The sequence below is a fragment of the Leptonychotes weddellii genome, unplaced genomic scaffold (genome assembly GCF_054177405.1).
Source record: "Leptonychotes weddellii isolate Sample4059 unplaced genomic scaffold, ASM5417740v2 HiC_scaffold_7954, whole genome shotgun sequence".
NCBI classification, from domain to species: Eukaryota; Metazoa; Chordata; class Mammalia; order Carnivora; family Phocidae; genus Leptonychotes; species Leptonychotes weddellii.
This window is the reverse complement of record NW_028049974.1, coordinates 1-9,069: the sequence shown is the minus strand read 5'-3', so window position 1 is coordinate 9,069 and position 9,069 is coordinate 1. Positions and strand designations below refer to the sequence as shown.

General features: G+C 37.9%; 1 long non-coding RNA gene across 1 annotated transcript; it reads left to right on the top strand.

Moving 5' to 3' along the window:
- Window positions 1-2,133: 2,133 nt before the first annotated feature.
- On the top strand, window positions 2,134-8,409 carry LOC145719880 (uncharacterized). The gene is made up of 4 exons (XR_014142661.1): window positions 2,134-2,450; window positions 3,446-3,513; window positions 6,742-6,833; window positions 8,319-8,409. It is a non-coding gene; the product is annotated as an uncharacterized LOC145719880 (long non-coding RNA).
- The last annotated feature ends 660 nt before the right edge of the window (window positions 8,410-9,069 follow it).

The following is a 9,069-nucleotide window of genomic DNA, read 5'->3' as shown; positions in this document are numbered from 1 at the left end:
AAAAAAAAAAGAATATATTAGGAAGGGGAAAATGAAGGGGGGAAATTGGAAGGGGAGACAAACCGTGAGAGGTTTTGGACTCTGAAAAACATACTGAGGGTTTTAGAGGGGAGGGGTGTGAAGGTATGGGGTTAGCCTGTTGATGGGTATTACAGAAGGCACGTACTGAATGGAGCACTGGATGTTATATGCAAACAATGAATCATGGAACACTACATCAAAAACTAATGATGTAATGTATGGTGATTAACATAATAAAATTCAAAAAATAAAAAAGAAAAGATGCTTAATATAATTTAAGTCTTAAACTTATTGAGATTTGCTTTGTGACATACCATGTGATCTAATCTCATGGATTCATCTTTTTTGGGGTTCCTGGATATCTGTTTCCTTACCCAAATTAGGGAAGTTTTCAGCTGTTATTTCTTCAAATAAGTTTTCTGCTCCCTTCTCTCTCTTTCTCCTTCTGGGAACTCTGTATTGCAAAAGTTATGTTTAATGTCATTGCAGAGGTCCTTTAACTTGTCCTCATTTAAAAAATTTCTTTTGCTGTTCAACTTAGTTGCTTTCCAGTACCCTGTCTTCCAGCTTACTGATCTGTTCTTCTGGTTCCTCTACTCTGATGTGGATTCCCTCTAGTGTTTTCATTTTAGTTGTTGTACTTTAGTTCTGGCAGGTTTCTTTTTATATTTTCTGTCTCTTTGTTGAAATTCTTACTGAATTCATCCACTCTTCTCTCAAGTCTGGTGAGCATCTTTATGAACATTAGTTCTTTTTCTGAGGTCATGTTGTTTTGTTTGAAACATCTTCCTCTGTCTCCTGATTTTTGTCTGAGTTTGTGTTTGTTTCTTTGAATTAGGTGGATCAGGTACCTCTCCCAGTCTTGAAGAAGTAGCCTTACTTAAGAGTGTCCCCTGTGTAGACTGTGTGCTTAGTGGCTTTGGCTAGCTGATTGGTGCTTGATAGGTGTTGGCTGGGGCACTCTGCACAGGAGACACCCTTGTCAGGTCAGCTGGAGCTGAAGCAAGTGTAATCCAGGGGTTCCTGGAGTGCTTTGCACCGTGGTCACCCTTGCGGGACAGCTGAAAGGGAGCAGGCTCAGGCCAGGGGTTTTTGGAGTGCTCCACATTGGGGCTGCTTTGGTGGGATGGCTGGAGATGGCATGGGAGCAGGCCGGGTATGATGTGGGTGCTTTGTGCCTGGGTCACCTTGGTGGGACAGCTGGAGCTGATTTGGGTTAGGGGACTGAGTACCTCCGACCCTGGAGAGAGTTTCAGTAGTTAAGCCCATTTGGCAGACGTTCTAAGGTTAGTAAATGAATATCCTTCACTTAATAGTTTATTTTCCCTTTAAACTACTGTGGTTTGTTTTGATTTTCTGTGCCCCAGGGTGGGCAAGTCTGCACATGGGCCCCTCAGAACTATCTCTCCCTACTATAGTTTGCCACATTGGGGGTGGTTGTTCTCAATGTTACTGTGTCTCTGCTGTTCTACCCTCCTTTAATGTGGTCCCTCTATTCTTTGTTGTGTAGAAGGTGTTCAGTCAGCCCTTAGTTCTTCAGGAGGAATTGGTCTATATGTAGGTATAGATTTGGTGTGTCTGGGAACTGAGTTCAGGGTATTTCTATGCTTCTATCTTGGACTGCCTCCTGTTATAGCATGTTCTTATAAGGTAGCAAACTAGATGGAAGTAAAAGGCTCTCAGCATATTCCCGTCTACGTGATAGTATTTTCTACTTTATCTTGTATGTGTGTGTGTGTGTGTGTGTGTGTGTGTGTTAGGAGTGAGAGCGAGGGGAGGGGGGAAAAAGAGAGACTGTCCTAATGTCTTTCTTTCTCTCCCTGTAGTTTTTTTCTATCCTTTTTTTAAAATTATTTTTTCTTTATATCTCCTCTTTCAAAAATAGATAAATGGAAATTCTCTATTTCTCACTTATACTTTACTTGGGTATCCAGTCTCAGTATATCTCTCAAACTTCAGTATATGTAAGGATTTCCAGGGATACCTTATAGAAAATACAGATTTCCAGGCCTTTCAGAAATTCTTTTTCATTAGGTCTGCAGTGGGGCCCAGATTCTGGGAGCCTCACCCCTTCATATTCTAATGCAAGGAATCAAGGAACCACACTTTGAAAATACTTTTTCTGTGACAATTCCTGCTATTGCTATAAATAGTAGCTATGTGTGATATTTTCCTTACTGATTTTAATTGCATTAATGTTGTCAACCAGCCAGTTATCTGCATTTTCTTAGAAATTATGTTCAAAGGCATAGGTATTTGATTCATAAAGATATCTGTAGACCACTTTTATACTAATTTGCTTATTTTTATTTTACATTTCCACAATTATAAATATTGTGAATTAACAACTTTGCTTCAACTGTAGGAGAATGCAAAAACACTCCAGGAGAGAAGCGTTGCTTATATCAACTCAGATTCATCTATAGAAGGTATATTTTATTTCAGATTATGAAACAATGTATCATCTTTTAAGTCTGCAAATTGTAACTAACTTATAAACTAAGGTTATTTTCTTCCTATGAAATTCTTCAATGATACCTTCATTTTCCATTTTACCACAGGGAAAATCATGATTCAAATGAATGAGTGTATGATTCATAATTAAGCTACTGATCGTAATTTCTTCAGTATATTTGCTATTTGCCTATCTTGAATTACTACTTAAAACTCCAGTATTAATATTAATCATATTCTTCCTGTGGAGATATTAAACGAATTTGGCTAAAATATTTCAGAAGAATATTTTACAGAATATTCCATATAGAAATACCTCCTGTATGTATTGGAACAATTTGAAGTAAACACAAACTACAGACTTCCCTTGGAACTCAACATGTGACATTTGTGTCTCTAGGCTTTCATTGTATGATGATGTCTAGGTAATGTTAGAGCATACTTATGAGTTACTGAAATGCTCTAGTCTTATGTCTTGATACTGTTGAATTGAGTAAATAAAGAATGGATGGTATAGCTTTATCACTTCCTTTGCCAAAGTCCCCCTAAGAGATAGCACCTTAAAAATGATGCTAGGTGGGGCACCTGGGTGGCTCAGATGGTTAAGCGTCTGCCTTCAGCTCAGGTCATGATCCCAGGGTTCTGGGATCAAGTCCCGCATCGGGCTCCCTGCTAGGCGGGGAGCCTGCTTCTCCCTCTGCCTCTCTCTCTCTCTCTGACTTTCATGAATAAATAAATAAAACATTTAAAAAAAAAATGATGCTAGGATTACTGTGGGACTTGCTGCCTTAGCATCCAAAGCCCTCCTATACACTGCAGCCTCTCTTGCTCCTGAAGAACTATTTCCACTCCATTCTAATTCCTTGCCTTCAATTTCAAGTCTATTATACCTTGTTTACAATTAGAAATAGAATTAGACTTCTATTGGAATTTCATTTGGAAGTATTAAAATACACTCTATTTTTTTCAGGCAATTATACTCTCAGAGTTGACTGTACACCTCTTCTTTACCAGTTGGTGTATAAACTAACAAAAGAGGTAAGTAAATCTGTCTTAATGTTTTCTGATGAATGGATACGTGAATGACACCTGTTTTCTTAATTAGTGGTACTGATTTTTAAACTGGTGAGAGATATAGCTGATTTGTGTATATATCAAGTCAGAACAAAATCTTTAATACAGTATTTAAATGACCCAACTATAAAAATAGTATTGCTGGTCTCTTCTAATAGTAGCTATTAATAATTGTGTGCACTGTTGTCAAGTATTAGGTACGTAATTTCATGTGGTAGAGGCATTTTGATAGAACAGAACACTGAGCTGAAAATGGAAAAGGCCTTGGGTCAGACCCTATAAAGTGAATTCTAGCAGCAGCAACAATAAAAAGACATGGTCACTGAATCCAAATACTTAGTAATCCAGAGAGGATACACTCTCGTAAATGAGGATTTATACTTCAGTAGAATACTGGGGACTACCAACAATGGAGAACAATTATGGAATAGAGAATCTGAAATCCTGGGGTAGCTGGGAAGCATCAGAAGAGGTTTATAGAATAATTAGTGCTTGGCCTGTAAAATGGAAGGATGTGAAAGTAAGAGAGAAGGCATTCTCAGCATAGAACACAGTACCTAAAACAGATGTGGAGATATGAAAGAGAATATTTCCTTACCTCTAGGTGGCTCAGTGTGACATGAGCATAAGGTTTTGGTGGAAAGATGGTAAGAAATGGGGCTGACAAATAGGCCAAGTTCAGAAATCTGGCGATAGAGAAATTAAAGATCTTTAACAAGGTTATACATTATCATATTTGTTCATTAGAAAGATCACTCTGTATCAGCGTAGTGAATAGATTAAGCTGTAGCAACTCTAACAGCAAAATGAAAATAACTCTTATAGGAATTTTGTAAATATTGGTAAAAAAGTACTCTGAACTCTAATGTACTCTAAAAATTATATAAGCTATTCACTTGACATCTGTGTACTTCATTTAAATAGTTCATTGTAGAATTTACAGAAATATTTCTGTATCACTTTACATTACAATGTGAAGTAGTGTCACTTTTCTGAAGGTACTGTTTCCCACTTTCCCTTATTATTGCCCTTTCCTTTTTCCTGTTAGTGTCTTTAAAAACTAGTTTTCTCAAATGAGAGTCTTTTTATTATTCCCATCCCAACTCTCAACATATTGGGTAGCTTGTGTTCTTGATCCTTTTATTGGAACGTCCTATAAAATAATCTTATCTAAAAGCCTGAGAAAATCCTTCTCAGCATATACATTTATGCTTTGTGCTGTCCTAGAGATGGCTCCTGCCTTTAATGTCAAGAATAAGAAGAATTTTAGGGGTACCTGGGTGGCTTGGTCAGTTAAGCGTCTGACTCTTGATTTTGACTCAGGTCATGATCTCAGGGTCGTGAGATCGAGCCGTGTCAGCATGGAGCCTGCTTGAGATGCTCTTTCCCTCTGCTCCTCCCCCCATGCTTGTGCTCTTTCAAAATAATAAAAAAAAAAAAAGAGTATGAATGTTAGGGCCAACAGAGATATGTTTAGGTCTATGCCCCTTTGTACAGAGGCAGATGCTTATCTATGGCCATACCAAAACCCAGTAGAAAAAGACTTGTCTTCTCCCATGAACTGATTATTACAATTTTACCAACCCCTAGTGTGTGTTGGCACAGTGAAACCATGCTGGCAACTTGAGAATAGGACAAGAGTTGTAGAGGGCAGAGCTTAGAGAGAAGGGCAGCTGCCTGATAAAAGAAAGAAATGGGACAGGGTGTTGGAATAATGGAGGAGGGTCAGCAACTATGAAGATGTGTATATCAGAGACAGAAAGTATGATCCAGGGAGACCAGGCTGAAGGGACACCATTCTGGTTAGTGCTAGACTGAGATGATGATTCCAGAAAATGAAAGGATTTTTCGGGAATTCAATCTAAGCAGGATGTGGGAGTTGGAACAGGTTCTTAGCTATTGCAAGTTGGCAGGAGCAGAGTAGAGTAGAACCCAGTGAATTGGCTAGAAATGAACAGAACATCTCTGCAGCTGCAACATGCAAAGGGATGACTGTGGAGTGCCAGGACTGTTTCTAAGCTCAGGACCGCATATGCAATGATAAGGTAAACAACCAACTCTGTATAAGGCCAGAGAAAATATCAGAGGAATTGATCTTTATGTTAAGATGGGGACCATTGGGGCGCCTGGGTGGCTCAGTTGGTTGGGCGACTGCCTTCGGCTCAGGTCGTGATCCTGGAGTCCCGGGATCGAGTCCCGCATCGGGCTCCCTGCTCAGCGGGGAGTCTGCTTCTCCCTCTGACCCTCCTCCCTCTCATGCTCTCTGTCTCTCATTGTCTCTCTCGCAAATAAATAAAATCTTAAAAAAAAAAATAAATTTAAGATGGGGACCATTATCCCCACTTACACAAAACTAGGGCTTCAAGAGGGGAGTACACCAAAGGTTATAATGCTTTCAGAGCTGCATAAGTAGGGTATGCCTTTTTTTTTTTTTTTTTTTAAAGTAGAGCTATAACCAAATTTCAGTTGGGTATGTGTGATAATATGGATTTAAAATAGACTTTAGCCTTTGAAGTCTGCAATTTTTCCACCACGTGGCCCTGCTTTTCTTCAAGTGGAGAAAGAAAAGTTATGTTTATGGGCATACTTTTAATGAGGGTAGTAAAAAAGGTTCATGAATTACAGAAGCTCTTAGAATTTCCAAAGAGAAATCTGAGGTTGCACAGAGCTTTTAAAACCCATCAAATTCCAACTTTGTTTAAATATAATTTGACTTTCTAAAATGGCATTTCCTCCTTATCCCACCTGCCCTACAAAGCCAGGACTTACATTGCCAATTTCAAGCTTAGCTTCTTCAGGCATATCTGTTGCCCTGAGGCCATTTTTTATAGGTCTTCTTGGACAAAAGCAATTTACTAAAGTAAATCTTTCTAAAGTTTCCCCCAGTAACTTGCCACTAAAAGAGATCTAAGCTCCCAAAAATCAAAGTGATGACATTTTTAAAAAATCTGGAACTCTAGTAAAAAGCTTACCAAAAGAAGCAGGAAATTTTATCCCAGGTCCCTGGCAAAATTACCATTAGGCAGACAACAAAAATGAACAAGAATTTGATTGGATTTTTTTTCTTGCCATTTGCTTTTGTTTTTCTATAAAGAATATAACACATATCCATATAGTAAGAAGTTGATAACATATGGTCAGATTTTAGTTGCTTCTGCCTCTAATTCACAATATTTGATTTTTTCATTCCAGATCTCCAGCCCAGATGATGGTTTTGAGAGTAAATCTCTTTATGAAAGCTGGTTGGAAAAGGACCCTTCATCTGAAAATATAAATTTTCCTAGGTAAATTACTAGGATAAATTATAATTATAAATTATGAATTCCCCTTTGCCCCTTGTTTCTCCAGACATGCAATTCTTAGATGTGTCAACAATTTGAGTAGAGGAAAGATAATCCCAGAGAATCCCTCTTGTAGTGTTTGATTTGCTAATCGGACAGAATAGCCATCATTCGATCTATAATAGATTCTAGTTTTGCAGACTTTTAGTCAAAATTATTTTGCCACATTATCAGGTATTATTTTGCATTCTTGCATTAAATTTCAAATATGTGTTAGATAATTAATAAATCACGTAACTCCAAATGAGTTACAATAGCAGCTTTCTTGAATTTTTTGTTTCTCCTGCAATACTATTTCTAAAAACTAGTAAGAGTGTATAGCTTCATTCCATATTCCAAATAAGTCTTGTGGAAGTTTGCATTTCCACTATAAAAGTTTCACATGCTTATTAAAAAAAAATTACTGGAGTAGAAAAAAAGGTTTTAAAAAGATCCAAGGTCAGGGGCGCCTGGGTGGTTCTATTGTTAAGCATCCACCTTTGGCTCAGGTCATGATCCCAGGGTCCTGGGATAAATAAAATCTTAAAAAAAAAAAATCCAAGGTCTAAATCTCAACACATAATAGTTTGGAAGTATATAGTTATGTTCCTAATGCATATTCTGCTTTACTCACCATTTTATTAAGAATTTTTGTTATTATATATGTATATAAATATGTATGTACTGGTTTTCTTTACTATATGCAAAGAAATGTATTTTGATTAAATTTCTAAATAAGGCACATTGAGATTCTTAATGATCTTAAATATTTTTATTCTTAATTTTTATTTTAAATATACTTTATCATGGCAGTTTTTTTTTTTTTTAAAGATTTTATTTGGCAGAGAGAGAGAAAAAAAACAAAACAAAACACGAGTAGGAAGAGAGGCAGAGGGAGAAGCAGACTCCCCGTTGAGCAAGGAGCCTGATGTGGGCCTCAATCTCAGGACCCTGGATCATGACCTGAGCCACCCAGGTGTCCCTCATGGCAGTTTTCTTACTAGATTATAGTTCTGAGAGTGACCAAATCTTATTTTCCCCTCTAAATAAATACCATAAAATGCTGAAAATAGACTATAGTCTCGGGCTTCCTGCTCAGTGGGAGTCTGCTTCTCCCTCTGCCTGACGCTCCCCCTGCTTGTGCTGTCAAATAAATAAATAAAATCTTTAAAAAAAAAAAAAAAACAGACTGTAGTCACTAGGCTGCTGTCTTTGTTGGCACTGTTCAACTCTGGCTGTAGTCAGTCAATGCAGAATATATTTTTATCACACCAGTTTCTAGCACATGATAGTAAAGTATCGTGTAATGGTGTACCTTCTCCTAATTCTTGTAAATACGCTATGCAATTCCTTGCTTGGATTCACTGTCCCATTTATTTCATAATTTTTTTAATTTATGTATTTATTTCTCCCTGTGTGTATATATATATATTCATATTCTACATCTAGAATCAACAAACTGGGATCTGGAAGTGATTTTGAAGCTTATTTTCAGAGACTTGGAATTGCTTCAGGCAGAGCCCGTTACACTAAGAATAGGGTAAGCCATCTTATTATTTTGGATACCCAGCACTTTATCCAACTTTTTGTTAGGAATTTTAAACAGTTTACTTTTTTGGCACCAGGGCACCAGGTCACATGGCCCAAGAAGAATTCCAGGGGCAAAGGCTGACTCCCTTTATAGATGGACTCGGAATTAATTTGGGTTTTTCTGTCAATTTTCCCTGCAGGATTATTCAGTGAAGTGGTAGTTATCAGAGTAATGCCAGGTACTTAGCTGGTTATCAGAACCAAGTAGTTCATATCCGTTTTTGGCACAGGCTTTGTTGGAAAGCCTCATTCTTCTCATCTTTTCCTGAGGAAAATATGCAGGTGAAGAACCTGTGTTGGTTACAGGGCATACCAGGTCAAGAGGCTTTATTGTCAGTAGCCCCTCTTCACATTCCCACTCCTGCCTGTCATCTGAGGCCAGGGCTCTTTTTTTAAAAAATTTTTTATTGTTATGTTAATCACCATACATCATTAGTTTTTGATGTAGTGTTCCATGATTCATTGTGTGTAACACCCAGTGCTCCACACAATATGTGCCCTCCTTAATACCCATCAACTGGGCTAACCCATGCCCCCATCCCCCTCTCTTACAAAAAGCCCCAGTTTGTTTCTCAGAGTCCATAGTCTCTCATGGTTTGTCTCCCCCTCC